The 23,575-nt window shown below is 41.4% G+C and overlaps 1 protein-coding gene, 1 long non-coding RNA gene and 1 pseudogene across 3 annotated transcripts in view; 2 read left to right on the top strand and 1 right to left on the bottom strand.

Annotated features, from left to right (window-relative positions):
• Positions 1-3,697: 3,697 nt before the first annotated feature.
• Positions 3,698-5,000, bottom strand: LOC146895626 (uncharacterized). The gene is made up of 2 exons (XR_015000574.2): positions 4,851-5,000; positions 3,698-3,954 (listed from the first exon to the last, which is right to left on the bottom strand). It is a non-coding gene; the product is annotated as an uncharacterized LOC146895626 (long non-coding RNA).
• Positions 4,549-23,575, top strand: part of Pak2 (p21 (RAC1) activated kinase 2) — a 60,636-nt gene continuing 41,609 nt past the window's right edge. The window contains exon 1 of one of the 2 annotated variants that reach the window (XM_048454000.3): positions 4,549-4,764. The gene's annotated coding sequence lies outside the window, so the exon portion shown is untranslated. Of the gene's footprint in view, positions 4,765-5,054; positions 5,211-23,575 lie in introns of those variants that run through there. The other variant, XM_085685432.2, reaches the window with a different exon arrangement.
• LOC125413002 (small ribosomal subunit protein uS14 pseudogene) lies at positions 16,936-17,283 on the top strand (annotated as a pseudogene).

The raw sequence follows: 23,575 nt of genomic DNA on the forward strand, positions 1-23,575 counted from the left end.
ATTTGGTTAATTGGTTGGAAAATTAAACTTCCAGCTTGCTCAAATAGAATCACAGAAAGGCACAGTTGTGTCTTCAGAGAGGCAGAGTCCACTAGATTCACTAACGTTGGACAGCTGTCAAGAAGTTTTAGAGCCAGGCATAGTGGCTTGTGCCTCTAATTCCAGCACTTGGGAGGCAAAGGCAGGTGAATCTCTGTGAATGCAAAGCCAGCCTGCCTACTCTACATAATGAATTCCAGTACAGCCAGAGTTTTGTGTATTTGTTTAGTGTGTTTGTGTTTAGTGAGACCCTGTTTTGTTATGTTGTATATTTGTGTTTAGGGAGACCCTGTCTCCCCAGACAAAAAAACTAACAAAAAACCAAAAGGCTATTTAGAGTGGGAAGGGTATTGGGGTTGATAACTCACACCTGTAATCTCAGCACTTAATAGTAGAGGAAGATAATTAGGCTTTGAAAGCTAGACTGCACTACATAGCCAATTCAAGGTCAGTCTGGACTATGTGAAGAGCAGCCAGTGCTCTTAACCACTGAGCCATCTCTCCAACTCCCCAGAAGGAAGATTTAGAAATAAAAACAAAGCAGAGAAAGAAATTAGTCAGATAAACACCTAGATCCTACTGCTTACCCTTTTATCCTATGGAGAATCAAACTGCATTTTAAAAGTTTCTTTTTGATTTTGTTTATGTGTTTGAGTGTTTGCCTGAATGAATGTATGTGCACTGCAAATGTTCGGTACCCATGGAGGACAGATGAAGGCATTAGGTCACCTGGAACTGGAGTTACAGACGGTTGTGAGCTGCCACACAGGTGCTGGGAAATGAACAGGTTCTCTGGAAGAGCAGCCAGTGTCTTAATTGCTGAGCTGTCTCTCCATCTTTTCTAAAACCTCTGTTTAATAAATTCCACCTTTGCTTAAGTATGGATATACATGTGTATGTGTGTGTGTGTTTTGTGGGAAATCCTCCTATGTTTTACTTTTATTGGTTAGTGAATAAAGAAGCTTCTTTGGCCTGTGGTAGGGCATAGTAGACCTAGATGGGAAACCTAAACTGAATGCTGGGAGAAAGAAGGTGGAGTCAGTGAGAAGCATGTAACCGCCAGAGGAGAAAAAAGTGAGCTACTAGCTGGAACCTTGCTGGTAGGCCACGTACCTCATGCTAGGAATACACTAGAATCATTGGCCAAGCAGTGTTGTAAATAATACAGTTTTCTGAGTGATTATTTCGAGTCTGGGCAGCTGGGAATGAATGAGCAGCCTCTACCAACATGTGTGCATTTAAGAAAAGCATTTGTTTTCAGTTGAACAAAGTTTCATTAGTCTATAAGTGTAAAGTTAATATTTAATATTGTGTCTTATTATATAATCCAGTTTTGTAGTCATTTAGATGGATGTCAAGAAGCACAAGAAAAACACGGGAATGACACAACGCAAACATATGACTCACTGCTTAGTTTTGATACAAGCACATGTCTGTGTTTGGCTTCCTTATATTATCTTCCTTTGATAGACATGAGTAGGTGTTTTATATTTTCAGTCAGTTTTGTAACTCCGTGTGTGGTCCTTTTTGTTTCAGGCCAAGAGAATGGATACTGCTGTCTTGTTCATTATGTCCCAGTATTTATTCCACTTTTATAATTTATTTATCTTAAAAATTTGTGTTAGGCTCTTTTGGATGCAGAGAACAGAAAACAACTCAACTAGGGTGGTGCTAGGCATGTGTATTATTACACATCTTAGTCATTTAGCTAATTGTTTTGGACAATGCTACAAGCTTTAGGAATTAGAATGATCCTTTGCAGCCTTAATGACTTGGAATATAAGGAATGTAAGGACTATTCTAGGAAAGCTACTTATTTTGATAATCCATGTTCAGTGCTAATTATATGGAAATGGAATCAGAATAAAGTGACGAACGTCCATCTCTCTCAGACATGCATCCTGTGTTGCCAGCAGGCGGCTGAATGCATGTAGTCGGTAGACTACAAGAAAGTAAAATGGTATGCACTGAGTATACACGTCAGAATTGGCCTAAGCCGTGAGCGTATAGTTACTCATCTTATTTATTGTTCCTTACCTTAATTCCCCCCCCCCTCGCTCGGTGTCATACAGCTTATCTGGTCTCCCACTCACTATGTAACCCTTGAACTCCTTATCTTTCCTCTACCTCCCAAGTGCTGGGATTTCCAGCTGGCACCACTATGCCTGGCATGAATTATATCTTTTCTCGATCTCTGTTGGTAATGTTTCTGTTTTAGTTTGATAATTTAGCTACCTGTACATTTCTAAGTTTAGTTATTTCTCTCAGTACTTTCGGACATTTCTTCTATTACAGACTGGCACCTGTAGCTGCTTTGGAGATAACCTATTTTACTGTCTCTTTGTGGCAGGGTCGCCTGTTATAGCCCAGGCTGACCTCAGATTCACAGGTGTGATGCACTATGCCCAGCTAAGAAATCTGGTGTGAGTTTAGCAGTTGCTCATCTGTGGAGAACTGCCTTTGTTCAGGTTTTTTCCCTGGTTGCTGTGTCTTTGGTATTCCACAGCTCCACCGCTATCTCCTAAGCAGCTATCAAAACCCTAGAGGTTTCCAAGGAAAGTTGGTATCTTAACCCCAGCGGACATGGCTTCATTCACTCTGCTTTTCTCCTTGTTTGGGGCTGAGCCCGGGCTTTGGAGAACTACCAGAGAGAGTCATTCTTCGCTAGTGACAACTCAGCTGCGTTTCTACGAGGATGTCACTTCAGCAAGTGTTTCTGTGACAGTGGAGCACTTCTGAGTTATCTGTGTCTTTTTCTCTCATCTTCATAGCAGTTTAAAAAAAAAAACAGCAAAAGCCACTACTGTTTTTCTAGAATCTCTTGGAATCACTCTCCCTAGTTCATTTCCTTCTCATTATTTTATTTTTTGGGGAGGGGAGGGGTGCAGGTGTGGAAGTCGGAGTTCTCTCCTCCTACCCTGTGGATCCTGGGGGTCAAACTCAGGAGGAGCCCTGGCGGCAAGCACCGTTACCTGCTGAGCTATCTAGCTGCCTCCCCTTTCTTTCTTCTTTTCTTTTTCCCTTTAGCTAAGTCTTTCTGCGTGATCCAGACTAGTCTTGAACATTCCTGCCTCAGCCTCCCAAATGCTGATAGGCATGCACCATGGAACCTGACAGTCTCCTGAGCTTAAAGGGCAGACCAGTAGGTAACATGACTTCTCTGCTTAAAATTGGTTAATGGCTTCTTGAAGTAAAGGACACATTTCTTACCGTATCGGTCCTGTCTGCTGCAAAGTTTGTTTGGCTATTTTGTTTGTTTTTTGAGATGGGGTCTTATACTCAAATTCCTCATCTTTCCTCAGCCCCACAAGTGCTGGGATTGCCACTTTGCTCCGTTATATCTGTTGAGCTCCAGGTTTTCCTCATAGACCCGTCTTGCACCAGACTGCAACTACACAGGTCTCCTTATGTTCTTGTGAGCCTAATCTTTAGTGGCTGAGTCATCTCTCCACCCCAACGTGGAGCTGAGGACGGAGCCTAGGGCCTTGCGCTTGCGCTCTACATCTGGGCTAAATCCCCAACCCTATGTGGGTGTTCTTAACCGACATGGCATTCCTTTTCCTTCCTGCCTGTAACCCTTTCCTCTGGGTGTTTCTGGCTTTCTCTTTCTGTTTTCACTTTAAATGTCACCTTCTCTGTCCAAAGTAATCTCCCTCAATTTTTTCATTGTAACAGATATAAATGCTTTATTTTGTTTTCATTATTTATTCTTTACGAAGACTAGATAAAGCATGTCCATCCCCGAATCCCTGGTTGCTAAAGGTGTCCTTTATATGCATTATACACTGACATAATTGTAGAATAAGAATACACAGATTAGACGTGGCAGTGGTGGCACACGCTCTTAATCCCAGCACTCAGGAGGCAGAATCAAGCGGATAATTCCAGGACAGGCTCCACAGCTACAGAGAGTTTCTGTCTCGAAAAACAAAACAAAACAAAAAGTTACATAAATTATTAATAATTATAATAATTTTATAATTATTTTATTAATTATAAAATAAATAATTTATTTAATATTTTTTATTAAATAAAAATAAAATATTTTATTTATTACATAAAATATTAATAACTTTGTATTTTATTAACTGTTCATAAAATACAAAGGTATTTGTTTGCAAGGAGGGAGGACCTAATTTAGCAGCATTATCTGGTCTAATTTGTAGGTTTATAAAAAAGCAAAGTGGTAAATGGATAAATGCTCAGAAACAAAGATCCTGTATACGCAAACATATAGGGATCAGATGTTCTCCGTCAGCATCTTCAGTAGGTAAAATGTAACTGCAGACTGCAGAATGCTGAATTAAATGAGGGACAAGTTTTCTCTAATCCCAGAACGACCTCCCCGCCCACCCTTCCGCCAGCAGACGACTGGACTACGGTTCCCAGCAGCCCTGTGCGAGCCCGCCCTTCGGGCGTGACGCTACCGGTGGAAGCACAGCCCCGCCCCTCGCCCCGCCGACGCCCTCCCCCAGGGTTGTGGCCACGCGCAGCGGTAGCGGTTGTTCCGCTTCCCCTCCGGCCCGGGCCGTCGCCATTGCCGAAGGCTCCTGCCCTCCCCTCCCTGGCCCGCGGGGCTCCTCGCCTCACGGCCTCGGTAGCGACGGCCGCGCCCCGAGCCGCTCCCCTCTGCCCGGCCCTCCTCCCTCTCTGCCGCCCAGCGCAGCGCTCGCCCGCGTCGTCCCGGCAGCCCGCCCCGGGTCGGGCGGAGACCTTCCCTCTCTGGTAAGTGCCGAAGCTCTAGCCCGGGCCGGGCCGCCGCCCTCCTCCCGCCTCCGCGGCCTGGGCCCAGCGGCCCGGGACACAGGCACCTGCGAGCGGGCCCTCGGCTCCTGGCGGTGGCTCATTGTCTGCTCCCGGACTCTCAGCCTCGGCCGAGAGGAAGCTCGCGGGACTGCGCGTACCTGGCTGTACCCGGCCGCCCTCGCCCTGCTCTACTGCGGCGCTGCACCGGACGGCTCGGGTTTGTTTCAGGATGTTCCTTCCTTTACCAGCTGCGTTCGCGGCAGCCTTGTGGCTCCGGATTCCTGTCGCGAGCCCCTTAGGTTCCGTCTGTGAGCTCTTCCTCATTCTCCACATCAGGAGAAAGTTTTGCAGGGCTCCGGGAGCCTCCGCTTAAGAACAGAACTTAAGGATCTTCTCATAGTTTTTGCTTGATCTTCAGCCAGGAGGTGAATGCTTGCTTCTTAAGGTTAACTTGGGTTGAGGTTGGCTTTTCACCATGTTTGGCTGTCTGAAACACGCGCGCCCTCACTCACAAATACGTTGCCGCAAGTAACTTTGTGGACTCAACCTTTCGATTACTTCTTTAGAGATCAGTCATCCAAGACAGAGTGTGTAAAACAGTTGCCATTGTGGCTTGATGGGAGGTTCTCCCCATCCTTTATCTTAATTTTAATAGGGCTAGGTAGAGTGGGAGAGATTTGTTTCCTGTTTGATAACTTCTATTTGCGGCCAGGTTCTTCTTTACAAGTGACCTATAAATTTTCTATCTTTTAATTTCTAACCATTAAAAAAAATTGACAACCAGACCGGTTAGGCCCAAACCTAGACTACCCACGACGAACTGTGTTTTGGATGGAGGTTGTGCACGTCACGTTTGCCCCCCGCTGTGTTTGACTCTTCCGCTCTTATAAGTAGGCAGGATATTGAAATAAATACACAAGAATTTGCTCTGGGGATTTTCTTTTTCTTTTTTTTTTCTTTTGGTAGAGTTATCCAAAAGAATAGCATGAATAAAATTAGGTTAGGATGAAGGCAGTGAATTGTAATTTTTAAAGCAGGTTAGGGCATGTCAACTTTGTCAGAAGCCCTGTGGCATTTGTAGAACATTCTTGCCCAGCTTTTCAATCTGTGTGTGTGTGTGTGTGTGTGAGAGAGAGAGAGAGAGAGAGAGAGAGAGAGAGAGAGAGAGAGAGAGAGAGAGAGAGAGAGAGAGAGAAGTTTAAGGGGAAGGCCTTTTCATTGCTTTTACACCCATCTAGACAGGGCCTCATTCTTGCTTAGGCTGGCCTGGACACTTCCTAGGAGTCTCCGCCTTATGTGCTAGGATTACACGTGTGAGCTAACATATTTGGCAGCCCCTGCTTTTAAATCTTTCTAGAGATTAATTAGCCAGGAACACTATTGTACATTTACGTCATGGAAACTGAACTTCATGTTGCTTAGGTAGGTAGGTGGATAGGTACTGAATCTCCTGTATTTGCTTAGGTAGATACTCATTTTAAAGTAACTTTTGGATTTCGGTCAAGGGGTTGACCTGATTCAGAGTGTTTTGTTGTTTTCCCTAAACAGTCTATTATTACTTTTCTCTCTACTGGGCTGTGAGGAACATGGCCCAGTACTTAAGTCCTGTCATTCTTGGGTACTGTCAGTTGTTCTTTCGCTAATGACATGTCTTGCCGTGAGAGGTTTAGATGTAGAAATGCCAGGGAATGAAAAAGTACCTTGAGGTCAGCTTCTGCTATTTCTTTTCTTTTCTTTTCTTTCTTTCTTTCTTTCTTTCTTTCTTTCTTTCTTTCTTTCTTTCTTTCTTTCTTTTTTTTAACCCCTTATACTGGATTGAACCAGAGCCCTCCCTCTGATGCTAGGTAACCACTCTATCACTGAACTATAACCCAGCCCTCTTTAACTTTTGAAACAGAGTCTCACTTAGTTTTCCAGGCTGGTCTTGAACTCCTTCTTGACCAGGCAAGTCTTGAACTGGTGTTCTTCCTGTCTCAGCCTTCCTAGTATCTGGGATTGTAAACCTGCACCCGAAGAATGACTCATTTCTTTCCAAAAGCAGGTGTTTGTTTAATTTTCTTTTGAGACTGGCTCTTTTCATGATACCCTGACTTGTTTCAAACTTCAGGACTCAAAAGATTGTCTTGTATCAGGCTCCTGGTAACTGAGATCACAGGTATGCGTACCATTGTGATGAGCAAGAAGACACTTAAAAAAAAATTCTTGGGTATTTCACTTCTCTTGGGGCCATGATTCCAAGTTTACCCTCAGAGAGAAAGAGATCAATTCTTCTGGATTTTGTGTTATATGATACCAACACTGCAAATCTAAATTCGTGAAGTTTAGTTTTTAGTTGATGTATGTCTGCTAAAGGAGTGGGAGTTCTCATGTTTCTTTGATCTTTATGATAGGCAGGTTTCCAAGTAGACACGATGAGGGTAGTTTATATTTCAGTTCAATTACATGTTTTAAGTGAAGGAACTCAGAACTTGTTCTGGTTAGCTAAAGATAAACTTTGAATTATACTTTCACAGAAGTCAAGAGCTTTTTATAAGTAGTCAAGTATGAAACAAGTAGGTATGGTTGAATCCTTACTATCTTTATCATTAATGATTATTACAGTAGTGATGTTCAGTATACATTTCCTTTGGCTTTCTGAGTTTTCTGGTTTTGGGTTAGTTAAATTGGACTTTGGTTCAAGTCTTGAGACTAGATAAGGTCTTTTCCCCTTTTGAGTGCTTCTAAGAAGTTACCGAATTAGCTGATTCTTATTTAATGAGAGGAAGGTTGTTTGTAAATTGTGCTTCTGAATTCTTGTATTCTTTATGTTCAATGTTTTGTCTGCTTGCATGTCTGTGAGTGTGTCAGAAGTCCTGGGACTCTAGTCACAGATGAGCTGCCATGTAAGTGCTGGGAATTGAACCTGGGTCTTCTGGAAGAGCAGTCGGTACTCTAACCTGAGTCATCTCTCCAGCCCTTCCTTTTTATTTTTTAAGGAATTGTTTTTTTGTGTATGTGTGTTTTTGCCTTCATGTGTGTATATGCAACATATGGATGCCCATGAAGACCAGTATAGAGTGTTGGATCCCTGGAACTGGAATTACAGACAGTTATGAGCTGCCATATGGGTGATAATTGAACACTAGTATTCTGGAAGGGCACTCAGTGGTTTTAACTGCTGAGCCATCTCTCCAGTCCCCCATTGCTAACAGTTTTGTTTAATAAGAAGTTAGAAGTAAGCATCTGTTCAGGGTATGTACTTTTTCGTTGATTAAATTCTTTTGTTAAGTGCTTCTTGGACAGAGTCTCCAAGTGTAGTCTGATTGGCCTTGAACTCGTGGTTCTCTTTCTGAGCCATCCCAGTGCTTGGATTATAGGTTGAGCTACCATGACCTATTTACCTTGACTTTTTTAAAATGGGGGAGGGGCTTGTGTGTTGATTTCCATATCAGTACATACAGTGTTACCTTGTCTTTTTAACAGTTATGAGTTACCCTGTTATATGGTACTCTATCTGCTCATTATGGTTTTCTGGTGGAGTGGGGAGAGCCTTAATGACTGTCCCAGTTGTGTATTTTCACACAAATCCCAGCAACCACATGGTGGCTCACAACCATCTGTAATGAGATCTGGTGCCCTCTTCTGACCAGCAGGGGATATGTGTAGGCAGAACACTGTATACATAATAAATCTTTTTTTTTAAAAAAGCTTTCATCAGTGTATGTTTTCTCATCTATATTTCTTTATCTAATGAGTTCATTTTGCCTCTGTTGTAAAATCTTGCCTATTACACTTTTTACAAAATAAAATCTATTTTCTTTTGAACTTTTAGTCATAATTATTTTTATGTGTGCATAAAATATATGTATATGTATATGTATGTATGTATATAAAATATATATATGTATTTGCATGTGGTTTGAATGAAAGTGCCACACCTCATGTTTGAATGCTTTTTTATTTCAATGACAAATTATAATAACATGTTGAAGAAACACACACTATCATTTCATATACAATCAAAATTATTTGTGCTGGCCTGGCATGGTGGTACAGGTCATTAATCCTGGCACTTGGGAGGCAGAGGCAGGCCTGGTCCACACAGTGAATTCCTGTGTAGTCAGAGGTACATAGAGTGGCTCTGTCTCAAAAATTATAAAGAAACCAAAAGAATTGTCTGTTCTTTCTATTCATTCTTCTTGAGCCCGTAGCAGGAATTGAGCTCAAGCCTTCGGGTGAACTTGGGCCCTCAGACTACTGAGTCATGTCTTGGTTCTGTCTGCCATATGTTCCAGGTGATCCTCCTGTCTCTGCTTCCTGGCCCACTGTAGCAGCATGCCACACACAGCGTCTAGCTCTTGTGATTCTGGAGTCAAACTCAGGTCATCTGGTTTCCATGGCAAGTGCTTTTACATACTGAGGTATCTTCTCAGCTCAGGGTTTTGTTTTCAGTTTTTACATTGTGGTATAAAATATACCTAAGAATGTTTGCCGTCTTAACGGTTTCTAAATTTATGGTGCCATGGCATTGCATGTCTTCACTGTGCTGCATGGCAGTACTACTGCACCGCTCTACAGCTCTTTTCATCTTATAAAACTAAAAGTCTGTGCCTACTAATTAGTCATTTCTTGCTTTACTTTCAGTCTCCATGATTTTGACCACTTATATAAGTTAATTTTACCTTTATCTTATTTTACCTAGCCTAATATGCTCAGTGATCATCCATGTTGTAGCATGTGTTAGTATACCCTTCCTTTTATGGTTGAATACTTCATTCTGTGTATACCATAATTTGCTTAACCAAAGGAGTCAAAGAACACTTGAATGGTGCGATATAGATATCAGTATAGATAGGCAGATATCTCTTCAAGAATGTCATTTTCTCCAGAACAAACTGCTGGCTTGTATGGCAACTACTTTTACTTTTTTTAAATTCATTTTTATTTTATGTGCGGTGGTGTTTTGCATGCATATATGTTTCTTGTGAGGGTGTCAGGTCCCCTGAACTGGAGCCACAGACAGTTGTTAGCTGCCATGTGGGTGCTGGGAATTGAACCTGGGTCCTCTGGAAGAACAGTCAGTGTTCTTAACTGTTGAGCCGCCTCTCAAGTTCTACTTTAAATTTTTTGAGGAGTCACTAAACTTTTCCATGGTGGCTGTATTGTTTGACTATTTTACCAGCAGTACACAGAGTCTTCAGTTTCTCCACATCCTTGCCAGTTCTTAGTTTTCTCTTTGGTTTTTTTTTTTTTTTTTTAACAGTAGCCGTCTTACTGTGTATGAAGTATCTGATTGTAGTCTTGGTTACATTTGTGTGCTAGTTGTCACTTGTATCTTTGGAGGAATAGCTCAGGCTCTTACAGGTCAGTTTTTCTGAGGACATAACTTTTCTGCTGATGGGGTTAAGGAGCTGGATTGGGCAGTGATATATTTAGTTGCATGAGAAACTTTGTATTGTTTTTCAAAGCTACATTTTCTTGCATTCCACTTCCTTGCTAGCATGTGGTCGATTTAAATTTTCTAAAACGTGTAGTAGCAGTATATGCTTAGTTACTGTCTTTTAAAAATCTCATAATGATGTGTAATGTTAAACATCTTTTTATATGTCATTCATATGTCATCTTTGAAGAGGTATCTCATTAGCTTTTTTTCTTTATCTTTTTTTTTTTTTTTTGTCAAAGTTTCTCTGTGTAGCTCTGGGGGTTCCAGAACTATATTCTGTAGACAGAACTGGCCTTGAACTTGCAGGGATTCACCTGCCTCTGCGTCCCAAGTGCTAGGATTAAAGGTGTGCTCTGCCACCACCTGGCTGTTTTGTCCATTCTTACTAGAGTTATCATTTTCCTATTGCTGGGTTATGAGTTCTTTGTATTTCATGTAATAGTCTTTTATATTGTGAACATCTTTTCTGTCTCCTAACTGATGGCTTTATGATGTGTTTGGATGCGAGAGTGTTTGGTTCTTCGCTGCTTGATCCTTTTTACAGATTGTGTGTTATCAGTAAAATAATTATTCTATTTAATATTTTTGCATGAAATGTTTATTTTTGGTATTTATTTCTGTGGTGGGGCACAGATGTACCCGAGGACACCTTGCAGAGTTCTCCCCATGCGGGTTCAATGGATGAAACTAAGGTGGTTAGGCTTGCCATTGGGTGCCCTACCCATCTCACCAGTCCTGTTTTCTGTTTGAGGAGTCTTAAGCAGCCCAAGCTAATCTAGAACTCACTGTAACTGAGGATAATCTTGAACTCCTGATTGATCTTCCTGCCTAACCCCTTACACCCATCTGCCTAAGAGCTGAAATAACTGGTGTTAAAAGTGTGTGCAGTTCTGCCAGGCTACCTTAGATTTCGTCTTAAAATCTTATCTGTGTCTTTTTGGCTCAATAGATTTATTAAGCTTTGTCTTCCTTTCCATTTTGGTTTTGTTATCTCTTTTAAATTGTTTGTAGTCTGGCGTGGGTACACGTGCCTATAATTCCAGCACATGGGAGACTGAGGCAAGAAGATGGAAAGCTGGAACCTAGCCTTGGTTACATAGTCATACAAAAGACCTGTGTACAGTTTATCTTTGTTTTATTCAAAAATGGACATTTAAAATTTTTATGTTTTCGGCTGGAAAGATGACTCAGAGGTTAAGAGCACTGGCTGCTCTTCCAGCGGTCCTGAGTTCAATTCTCAGCAACCATATGGTGGTTTACTACCATCTATTATAGGATCTGGTGCCCTCTTCTGGTCTGTAGGTAATTTAGGCAGAATACTGTTTGAATATAATAAATAAATAAGCTTGTAAAAAATTTTATGCTTTATTGTAATAGATGATTAATGAGTGGTTTCTAATGTTTGCTTTACTTAAAGATTACCTTCTTAATTACTGTCAGAAGGTTTTTATTTTTAAACTTTTATTGAACCTATGTACTGTGAAGTGACTATCTTAACGTTGCTTTTTATGGTACAAAAAGGTTTCTTATAAGGCATGTGCCAGGCATTGGTGGTGCACGCCTTTAATCCCAGCACTTGGGAGGCAGAGGCAGGCAGATCGCTGTGAGTTCGAAGCCAGCTTGATCTACAGAGCAAGTGCCAGGACTACACAGAGAAACCCTGTCTCAAAAATAACAAAAAAGCCATATGTGGTAGTGCATGCCTTTAATTCTAGCACTCAGAAGGCTGAAGCAGGAGGAGTTTGAAACCATCTGGACTATGAGCCCCATGTCAGCCAGGGCTACATAGCACACCTGTCTAAAAGGAAAAAAGTTGCAAATAAATACAACCAAAATATCTAATAATTTACATTGTCACCAGTGCTAACTACAGACCTCTGTCCTACCTTTCCTGTCAGAATTGGTGTAGGGAAGGGGCTGTTCTTTGGTTCCTCAGGCTCTGGGCTTGACAAGGAAATGAACACCTCTCCTAGTGCATGAACCATGTTGTTGTCTGTTTTTACTCTTTGCTCTTTGGGGGGACCACCACCCAGCTCCCAAACAAATCACACAATAAAACTTATTCTTTCTTATAAATGCCTGGCCTTAGATTTTTTTTTTCCTGGCTTTTCTTAACTTTAAATTACCCCATCTACTTTTTGCCTCTGGACTTTTATCTTTCTCTATTTCTGTTTATCTATTCTTTTCTTCTTATTCCGTGTCTGGCTGTATAGCTGGGTACTGGCCCTGGAGTCCTCCTCTCCTCTTTTTCTCCTTCCTTGATTTCTTTTCTCTCTTTTTCTCCTTCTGTTTATTCTTTTTTTGTCTGACAGCCCCACCGATCCTTTCTCCTGCTTTGCTATTGGCTATTCGGCTCTTTATTAGACTAATGAGGTGTTTTAGACAGGCAGTGTAACACAGCTTCACAGAGTTAAACAAATGCAACCTACAAGAATGCAACACATCTTTTCATTATTAAACAAATGTTACAGAGCATAAGCAAGTGTAACACATCTTAAAATAATATTTTATGACAGTCATCTATAAAGTTCCCTTTTCAAAACTGCCAGGTTGAGTCGCCTCCCCCTATCCCCACCAACCCCAACACTCTTCCTGTATCATTTGCTTATTTACTTTATTGTTTTATTTATTTTTGGTTTTTCAATACAGGATATCTCTGCCTAGCCATGGCCATCCTAGAACTCACTCTGTAGACTAGGCTGACCTTGAAGACACAGAGATCTTCAGGCCTCTGGCTCCCAGTGTTGGGAATTAAAGGTGTAAGGCACGACTCCTGGCTTTCTTTGTGTTTTAATTACATTTATGATATCGTGTTGGGCCACATTTATAGCTACAGATTGAACACTCGCAGCATTTTACAGGCAGGAAGTTGAGATGAGGGTGTCTGGTTCCAAAGATGGGGGGAAAGCGAGATTTTTTAGTTTCCAGAGGGGTTGGTTCCTCTGGGCTGGACAAGTCAGTCTCTACTCAGGAATTCTTTTCTGCCCCCATCCTTTTAAACTGCCTCCTGGGGCCAGGAGTGAGCATTGGCCCACTCCCCAGGATTTGGAAGTTATGGGGAAATTTGCCAGTGCTAGGAGATGGTGACCACACAGGAGACCGTTGGAGCTGTGGAGGCTGCTGCTGTGGGGAGAGGAAGGTTGGTGACCTGCTGTGAGCTGGCACCAGTTTCACAGGGGTGATTCTTAAACACTAGGTACACTCCCAACATTGGCCAGCTGTCACACTCATCCTCTCCAGAACGTGCCTCTTCTCCAAGAGCACTCACTTCCTGAAACACCTAACCAGTCTGCCTAGTGATCGTCCTCTGATAACCTATGTCCCATCTCTGCTTTCTGCCTCTGAATTTGCCTCTTTCTGGATGTTTTATAAAATTGGGATCATACAGTGCTTGTTCTTCTGTGGTTGACTTATTTTAGGGTACCATAAAGTCTTCAGGGTTCATCACATTGTGAAATGTACCAAATTCCACTAATTCATTTACCACTGTTTTATGTTTTGAATTTGTAAAGTATATTTTGTTTCCTTTGGTCTCAGGTGTTTGAAATGATTGAATGAATATTGGTGTCTAATTTCCCCACCCCTTTTCAAAAAATCCAGAGCAGAACCATACTTTATAGGAAAAGTTCTGGTCCTTTTCTCCCTGGTAACTTAAATCTTTTGTTTTGTTTTTGTTTCTGTTTTTTCAAGACAGGGTTTCTCTGTGTAGCCCTTGTGGTCCTGGAACTCACTCTGTAAACCAAGCTAGCCTCAAACTCTGATCTGCCTGCCTCTGCCTCCCAAGCCCTAGGATTAAAGGTATTTGCCACTGTACCCAGCTGATGTCTAAATCTTAATGGAAAAATACAGAAACATTTCTGATTTGTCAGTTTGAAAATTCTGAATGCAGCCACACTTTTAACTTTTATTTTTCATATTTTGCTGGTAATTATATTCTGTGAAAGTAGATTCAGGTTTTCCCTTTAAGGGTGGCCATGTGCAAGGCAGGAGCACTTAGAGGCCTCCTGCAGCATTGGTGACCTCAGGACTTGTGTTAGTATTGTCCGGTGTCATCTCTATTTATCCTTTTGCCTTGGGTTGTCTTTGGCTCCCTCTTAGTATTTCTTGTGTCCAAATGGTAGTAGGTAGGATCCCCCCCTTCCTTCCTTCCTTCCTTCCTTCCTTCCTTCCTTCCTTCCTTCCTTCTTTCCTTCCTTCCTTCCTTCCATTTTGACAGCTTATGTCTTACAAATAAAAGTTCAGTAATGTTACCTGAAATATGACTTGATGTTTCAGTTCCATAAATACCTCTGATTACTTGTGTTTAGGTTGTCCTGTTTTCTTCCTTGCATACGTCTATCATTATTAGACTGGCTCACCATCCTGTCTTCTCTGTGAGCTACTCAAATGTTTGCTGTGTTTACCTCCAACATCAGCTTTATTTCTACTATCATACTATCATATCATAATTCTTTTATATATATTTTTAAATTCACTCTAGTACGTTTTAAATGATATAAAAATGTACCCTTTTCTTTTTAAATTATTCATATTTCATTTTGGTCTTTTATCCCCATATGTGCCTGTTTCATGGAATTTACCAAACAACGTTAGCTCCATGTTGAAGCATTTGCCTTTCCAGGCAGATTCTCCCTGTTTGCAGTGATCTTTCCTTTTTATGTTTTCTTAGCTTTATGGTGGATTTTTTTGGTTCATCATTGAGGAGTAACTTAATTATAACCAGATGTGCATTTGAAGAAATGTCAGTGAGCTGGGCGGTGGTGGTGCACACCTTTAATCCCAGTGCTTAGGAGGCAGGAGGGAGGGGGATCTCTAAGTTTGAAGCCAGCCTGCTCTACAGAATGAGTTTCAGGACAGCCAGGGCTACACAAAGAAACCCTGCCTCAGAAAACAAACCAACCAACCAACCAACCAACCAAATAAATAAATAAATAAATAAATAAAAGGCCCAAGACCAATTATAATGTGTAACATCAAATTTTTTAAGACTTCAAACATTTTTTGAAATTTTTTAAAAAAATTTTAATTATGTGTCTGTGTGTCTGTCTGCATGTGAGGTTGTACAGTGCCCATGAAGGCCAGAGACATTCTCAGAAATTGGAGTTACAGGCAATTGTGACCAACTTGCCATGGGTGCTGGGAACCAGACTCTGAGAGCAGTGTGAGCTCTTACCTGTGAACCTCCCTCCAGCCCCAAGACTTCAAATCTTTTCATTCCAAATTATCACTCACAGGTAAGATTTTTAGAGGATTTGTTTGTTTGATCATTTAATCCCTGTCAGCTGAAGGGAAAACTAGTTTAGGAGCGATTGCTGCCCTTCCAGAGGACCTGGTCTGTCCAGATGTGAGATTCAGCACCCTCTTCTGGCCTCCCACGTGATGTCCACTCACACACAATGACATACATATAAATTAAAATCTTTAAGACTTTTTTTCTCTGAAAACATATGACTTTCCAGAGTTGATGCTTGTTGTTACTAGAATCTGCCCTCCCCCCCAGTCATAAGACTGCATACACTAAGCACATTTTGTACCCAGCCATGTTTAGTTTGTGCGCCTGTATGTATGTGTGTCAGAGAGAGAGTACCATGGGCTTGTGTGTGTTTGCATGTGTGTGGAGGCCACAGGCTGACATGGGTTGTCTTCCTTGGTCCCTCCCTGCTTTATCCAGTAAGTCAGAGTCTTTCGCTGAGCTCACAGCTGGCCAGTAGTACTAGCTTACCCTGGTAAACTAGCTTGCTCCTGGGATCTTCCAGTGTGTCTACCTGCTTGGGAACTGGGGTTTCCAGCAGGCCAGCAGCTCCACCTGGAATTTATGTGAGTTGTAGGGGTCTGGACTCTGGTCCTCATTCTTGCACACTACTTGAACCACTGAGCCATCTCTCCAGCCTTATTCTGGATTTTTAAGACATAGTACACTCCAGGTTCAGTAGCACAACCCTGTGCTAATCCTAACACACCAGAGACTGAAGTGAGAGATGGGTGGTTCCAGTCTCAAATGAAAGAGGAAAGGGAAGACATAATGATCCTTAATCAACTCAGTCTTTACCTTCATCCTTTAGTAAAAGGTACTTTGTTTTAGACTCTGAGCAATATTTTAATAGGAAAGAAGCACCTTGTCCTAATTTGCACCTCTTTGCTATTGAGTGAAACTGCTTCTCATGTGTTTACTGCCCCCTTTGTCCTCTGCTTTGTGTGTGTGGTGGTGGTATTTTTTCCTTTCCCATTTTTGATTGCCATTTAGTGTTTGTGACCAAACTTAAAGAAACCTAGATTTCTAGTATTTAGTCCATGTTTTAGTTTTTAGTAATCTTAGTTGCTTGCCTGTTCTCTTTCAGAACATTTTCCTAACCATGACACTTCATTGTTGATCATGTTTTATTCTATGAGTATGGTGCTTGGGTGGAGACAAATGAAGAAAGAAAGTATCAGTGTGGATTGCCACATTTCTTTATACTTGGTGTCTCCTCTGAATACCTGGCAAACTCCTTCTTTAGTTTCAAAAGCCAGGTGTGACTTCTGGCTAATAATGCGTAGAACCAGGAGTCTTTTCCCCACCATGTCTCATTGGCCCCTCATAGCCTTGCCTTATTACAATATGATGCTATTTTCCAGTACTACATGGCTAATTTTTTCTATAATCAAAATTATAAGAGCTGTGGCAGCATCATTACATAAAGCTTTCCTATTATACCCACCAACTAACCATATTCTATCAAATTAAACTCATAATAAAATGCCTTTTCGCCTTTTGGCTCGTCGGCCGTCAGTGAGGCAACATGGGTCACCAGCAGCTCTACTGGAGTCACCCGCGGAAGTTCGGCCAGGGATCCCACTCCTGCTGCGTCTGCTCAAACCACCACGGTCTGATCCGGAAATACGGGCTGAACATGTGCCGCCAGTGTTTCCAGCAGTACGCGAAAGATATCGGCTTCATTAAGTTGGACTAAGCGACCTTGATTGGATTCTTCAAGACTCTACCCAGTGAAACAGATCGATGCCAGTCTTTGTACATAAGAATTAAAAAAAAAGTGAAGACCGTCAAAAAAAAAAAAGAAAAAAAAAAAGAAAATAAAATGCCTAGAGAGTTGGCTCAGCAGTTTAAAACACTTACTACAGTATCTGAGGTTCGTCATATTCACATGCTATTTGCTTATTATTTATTAGATTTTTATTAAGATTTATTATACTAATCACTGGTTCAGAAAGGATGGTGTATACCACCACCCTCCTGAAATGGGGGAGTTTTCTGGCTCCCATTTTTATATATTTTATATGTCTGCATGAGTTCCTGCATGTTCGTGTGAGTACTGTGTGTATGCCTGATGACTCAGAAGGTAAGAAGAGAGAGGTATTGAATCCCTGGAACTGCACTCACAGGTAGTCCTGAGCTGCCAGGTGGGTGCTGGGCGTCAAACTAGGTCCCTGCAAGTGTTCTTAATTGCTGAGCCATCTCTCCAGCCCCATTTACTTTCATATTCAGCCTTTAGTTTGAAGTATTTTTTGATGCTATACCTATAAGATAAAGTTGAGCTGTTTCTTTGCCTGGATCCTCTAAGCAGAGGCTGAGGGTTTATGTAACTACCTTATTAGGAAGTATGTTCCCAGGAAACAGAAGTGTGAGGAAATGTAAGTGAAGCCTGGAAGGAGTCGTTGCCAAAGGGAGATCTAACCATTGGCTCCTTGCATTGCTCCATCCAGCACAGGGTGAGAAAGGAGTGTTCACCCACAGTTAATCCCCCGTGCCACCAGATTGCATATGTTTGGGTACCACATAACATGGCGTGTTGTGAAGTGTTATCATGTTGTCCTGAATGAAAAAGTTGACTTGGGTAGTAGTAGTAGTTTGAGAAGATGTGTCCAGAAGCTCTGAAAAACGGCAAGTAATACAATATCAGAAACATTGTATAATATAAAATTATAAAATGTTTTCCTATTAGGTGTATGTATGTATGTATGTACAATTACTCTTCCAACACATCCTTACTGTTCCCTGGGCCTTTGGCCTTCCTTATAAGTTTTAGAATTGGTGTCCTCACAAAGGCTTCTTGGAATTGATGATGATTGTAATGAATCTATAGATCAGTTTGAAGAAAGTCTGCATGTTTAAAATTTGAGTAAATTCATAAACATTATTATCTTTCCCCATAACAACAGACCTCTGGGCATGTCTGAGGGAGTGTCTAGATTGTGGGACAAGCCACCTTAACTCTGGACAGCACCTTTCCATGGGCTGGGACAGACTGAATAAAAGATAGAAAGGAGCTAAGAACTAGCATTTCCCCTGCTGCTTCCTGAATGGGCTAGAGTGTGGCCAGCAGCCTCATGTTCCCGCCACCACGCCTTCCCTACCAAGATGGACCGTGCACTCAGACTGTGAGCCAGAAGAATAAGGCTTTCTTCTGTAAGTCATTTTTGTTACATATTTTACTACAGCAACAAGAAACATCACTGATGAAACTTCAAAATACTTTCCACATTTGCCTTCCCCTCCACCCTACTCTTTGTGAAAGAGTAGGCAATACAGAGTGTTATTCAACTTAACTTAGTGATTGAACAAAGTCTAAAAGTAAAGGTTGATTTTGTTTTCAAGATACAACTTGAATGGCAGCTGTTTAAATTGGCTAGCATTGTTTATTTGAAAAACATTTTCAGATTTTATTGCCTGTATAACACCTTTCTGGGTACTTGTAGTTAATTGAAAAACGTTATGCCAGGCATGGTGGTACACGTGTAATCCCAACATTCTGTAGGCTGAGGAAGACAAAGTTGAAGTCCACCCTGGACTATGTAGGGACCCTCTGTTCCTCCCTCTGCAAACCTATAAAATTAGTGTCTCCTCACAAAGAATAGAGTACAGGAGAGGATATAAGATACACCATATCAGGTAATGATAGTGGCAGTGTCAAAATCTAGCCAATATGTTTAATACACAGTGCAGAAAGTTCCTATTGTAGGTGGTGTTGTTTGACTGTGTAAAGACGAGAGTTAGCAGTCTCTGCTCACAGTCAATTTTGTTGAGCCACACACATTTCAGTTCAGCATCCACGTGGCAGCTCACAATCAGCTGTCTGTAACTTCAAACTCAGGGGATCTGATGCCTTCCTCTGACTTCCACCAGCACTAGACTTGTATATGGTACACATATATGCATGCAGACAAACACTCATACACAGAAAATAAATCTTAAGAAGTAGCTGTGGCCAAGCACACCTGTAATCCCAGCATTTGGAAGATAGAAGTTGAAAGTTACCAGACATGATAGCATATGCCTTTAATCCCAGCATTTGACTTCAGGAGCTGCATGGTGAGACTCTGTCTCAAAAAAAGCTTAAAATTGTTCTCCATAAATAGCAAGTTTGGAGGCCAGCCTGGTCTACATCAGACCTGTTGCCAAATGTATATATTTTTAGGTATTAGTTGATAGTTTTAAAGGCTCATTTCTCCTGAAAAAGTTTTGTATTGTTTTTTGACTCACCAGAGAATGCTAGCAAATGAAGCTGTGTCCCACAGAATGAGTTTAGACCATTAAAATGTATTTAGAGCTGGGCATGGTGGTTCATTCCTGTAACCTTAGTGTGCACTAGGATCACAGGTTCAAGGCCAGCCCTAACTACACAGCAAACAAAGGTACATGTGTGAGTTGGAGGGGTGAGGTGTTAGGATTTCTCGGTGGTTTTGTTTGCTCCCTTTTACTGTGATGAGGCTTGCTAGTTTTAAGGTATTTTCATTTTCTGCCCAGAGAGATTTATTTTGATTTGTGCCTGTAGAATACAGCTTTTTAGATCCTAGCTTTATGTGAAAGGGACTTCTATTAAAGTTTTCAAACTCAGGCAGACTCTGGTTTTGTTGCCTGTCCCTTCTGATGCCATCAAAGTATAAGTTTTTGGTAGGTTTAGTAAGCGTTGAGAATAAGTAAGCAAATGGCTTACTCTCGAGTAACTTTTTGCTTTGTTTCTGGACTCGCTAAAATCATCTCTAATATCATTTGTGCACTAAACTTTAAAAACTTTCATTTTTACATTCATTTGTATATGCATGTATGGAGGTCATACATGGTGTGGATTCTGGAGATAGAGCCAGGCCATTGGACTCAGCAGGAAGTATCTTTGCCCACTGAGCCATCCTTCTGGCCCCATGAGTTAAAATCTTTTCATCGGTTACCCAAACTTGTATTTACCTGAATTTGATGCAGTTTCATTTCCCTTTGTTTCTTCTCTGCCTTGCCTCTTTGCTATGGAGCTTTGCCATACCGGCCTGACGATCTGACTGGTGTTCGCATCAGGTGGACACACTGCTTCCTCTCCAGTTTGGAAGCCTCTGTCTGTGTGTGGCAGCGCTGTAGGTAGTTTGGGTGTGTTTCCATCTATACTTACGCTCTCAGAGGTTCTTAACGTTTACGGCAAGAGTGTTAGAGTTCTGGTTACTGTTGCTACATTAATAAGTTACTGAAAATATATAAAATTTAAGTATGAAATTTGAATTAGAATTCCACTTTCTTACTATGTTTTCCTGTGATGCATTTTTCTCTTGCTGCACCACAGTCTATCCCAGTAGATTATAGTAAATTCATTTCTGCTGGTTGGACTGACTGGTTCCAGACACCACTTCTTTATTTCTGCCGTGTATTTAACTACCCCTGGTCTTCTTCAGTACACAATTGAGTAATTGTTTGTGTTTGAGGCTCGTCACAGTTAAACAATGGGCCTGTTAAAAAGTACAGTGTGTTTTGGGCACACTTTTTGTTTCGCCTACTTGTTTGTCACTGAAAAGTAGCAAAAAGTGAACAGTCTAGAGAGCAACACTACTTACTTGCTTTTTTTTTTTTCACATGTTTTTGAGTAGTGGTAGAACAAAATATAGGGCACATTATCATTTTATCATGAAATTTGTTTTGGCTTGGTTTGATTTTGAGACAGGGTCTCGGGTATCTCTGGCTGACTTCAACTCCTTATGCAGCTAAGGATGACTTTGAACTTCTCGCCTCCAACTTCCCTGTGGTAGGATGCATGCACCCTTGTCTGGTTGTATACAATTCTGGGAGTTGTACCCAGGGCTTCATGCACACTGAGCAAGCAAGCACTATCCTAGCTAAGCTGCATCTCCAGTCCCATGAATTGGTTTTGTGTCTATTGTTCTTTCCTAAATATAAGATTAAAAGATTTTATCACATTATTAGGCACTTTTCAGGCACTTAACACTGTCAATAGAAGCAGTACACAAAAAAAGCTGCTTTGTAGGGAAGAGACTGAGGTCATAAGTCAGCTGTGAAGGGCAAGTACAAAGGTTTTCAAAGGTAATCCTGTTGATATGGTCTGCTTTATCTGTGTCTAATAAACTGCTGTGTGAGAAAATGACTTCTACGGTCAGGAAGGATAGACTTTGTCAGGGAATAGAAGAATATGGTCAACATGAGTCATTCAGCATTCCTGTCTAAGATATGCAAAGCCCTTGCCCTTTGGACTGAGTGAAATGTTGGGGAAGAAAATGACAAATCATGACTAATTGTCACAGTTGTAATTCAGTGCCAAAAGTCATCCAGTGCACTGTGTTAGCAAAGAGAAAAGCATGAGGAAGGAGCTAGGATTCTTGGATTCTGGTAGTAGATCTGCTGCTCATAATAGATCTGTGTGCAGGTCTCTTATTTTCTGGTAGGTTATTTCTTTGACGTATCAAATGTGTCAGATAATGTGTATGTCAAAGTAATACACCAGAACAAATAACATTTGTGACATACTCTGAAAGAAATAAAAGCTTCAGGATTCAGAGGGAATAATCATAATGTCTGCATCTCATTCGCAAATTATAGCTGCATTTCTCTAAGTCCTGGAAATTGAGCTAAATTGAAGAAGTAAAGATTATTTTAAATTTTATATGGATGCAGTTGGCATCCTTTTATTGTAGATAAACGAAGGTTTCCTCACAAAAGATCAATATTCAATTACCATTCAAAACTTTGTTTACCTAGGAGTTGTTTGTTTTCCTAACATGCATACTTTTATATCAGAATTCACGTCAGGTAGGGATCTTTAACTGCTGTAACTCACTCTTTTAATGAGACTAAAGAGCCAGTGAGATGGCTCAGCTTTCTCCAAGCCCGATCACCTGAGTCTGATCCTGTGAGTCAGGACCCACACAGTGAAAGGAGCAAATTTACTCCCTCAAGCTGTTCCCTCGTGTGCGTGTAAAATAAATAAATTGAAAGCAGAAGTAGGACTGGACAGATGGTTCTGTGGGTAAAGCACATGGCAAATTAGGACCCGAGTTTGGATCCCCAGCACCTATGTAGAGCCAGGCATGGTAACATATGTTTCCTGTGTTCCTACAACAAGATGAAGAGACGGGAGAATTTCCCAGAAGCTCAAGAGCCAGAAAGCCTGGCATACTCAGCAGTAAATGATTCAAAAGGTGGTGGAAAGCAAGGGCTCATACCTGAAGTTGCCCTGTGACCTCCACATGCATCCACGTGCACAATTTCAGGAAGATTAAAAAACAAAGACAGGAGACTGGAGAGGCAAGTCAGCAGTTGTCTTCAAGAGGACCAAGTTCAGTTATTGACACCTACATCTGGTGGCTCACAAACTCAGAGAACATCAACGCAAGGGAATCGGATACCTGTTTGTCCTCCTCAGACACCCCACACAGGCAGAATATACTCATACAAGCACACACACATAAAATAATTTAAATATAAGGGGAGAATTTATAATTATACTTGAATGTAAATGAGGTTAGCTATGGGGGTGTGTCACCTATGTTTCTGAGCAGAGCATTACAAGGTGACAGAAGGTCTTGGCATCATAGCCACACTGATTCTTGGGCATGTTATACATTCACCTTTATCATTGTACTCAGATCAGTCAGGTTCCCTGTGTCAACTTTTCGGAGCCTGACTCCAGCATCCATAGCACACAATGCCCTGTGCTCCATTTTCCTTGCCTATCTCATTAGTTCACTTTGACCTTTAGACACTTGTACTTCCAAGTCACGTATAGTCCCGATTTTCTTTATCCTCTTCATTGTTCCCCATGTCTGTGTTGTAGTATAGCTCTGGAATAGTGCTGTAGTGAGCACTGGCCACTGGCCTTGCGTCTCTGTGACATGCTGATGGAGTCTTGGTAAAACCACTAGTGATATAACTGGGTCTCAACAGAAGTTCTTATTTTAGTTTTGGGAGAAGCCTCTATGGTCACTTTCTTTCTTTTTTAATTGTAAGGTTTTTTTTTAAAGTCTTTTTTACACACCAATCCCAGTTCCCACTCCCTCCCCTGCTTCCATTCCTTCCACCTTCTTCCCTACCTGCTTCCACTCCTCAGAGAGGGTAAGGCACATTACTTTGAGGAAGGACCAAGGCCCTTCCTACAAAGA

The sequence above is a fragment of the Myodes glareolus genome, chromosome 2 (assembly GCF_982192425.1).
Source record: "Myodes glareolus chromosome 2, mMyoGla1.1, whole genome shotgun sequence".
Taxonomy (NCBI): Eukaryota; Metazoa; Chordata; class Mammalia; order Rodentia; family Cricetidae; genus Myodes; species Myodes glareolus.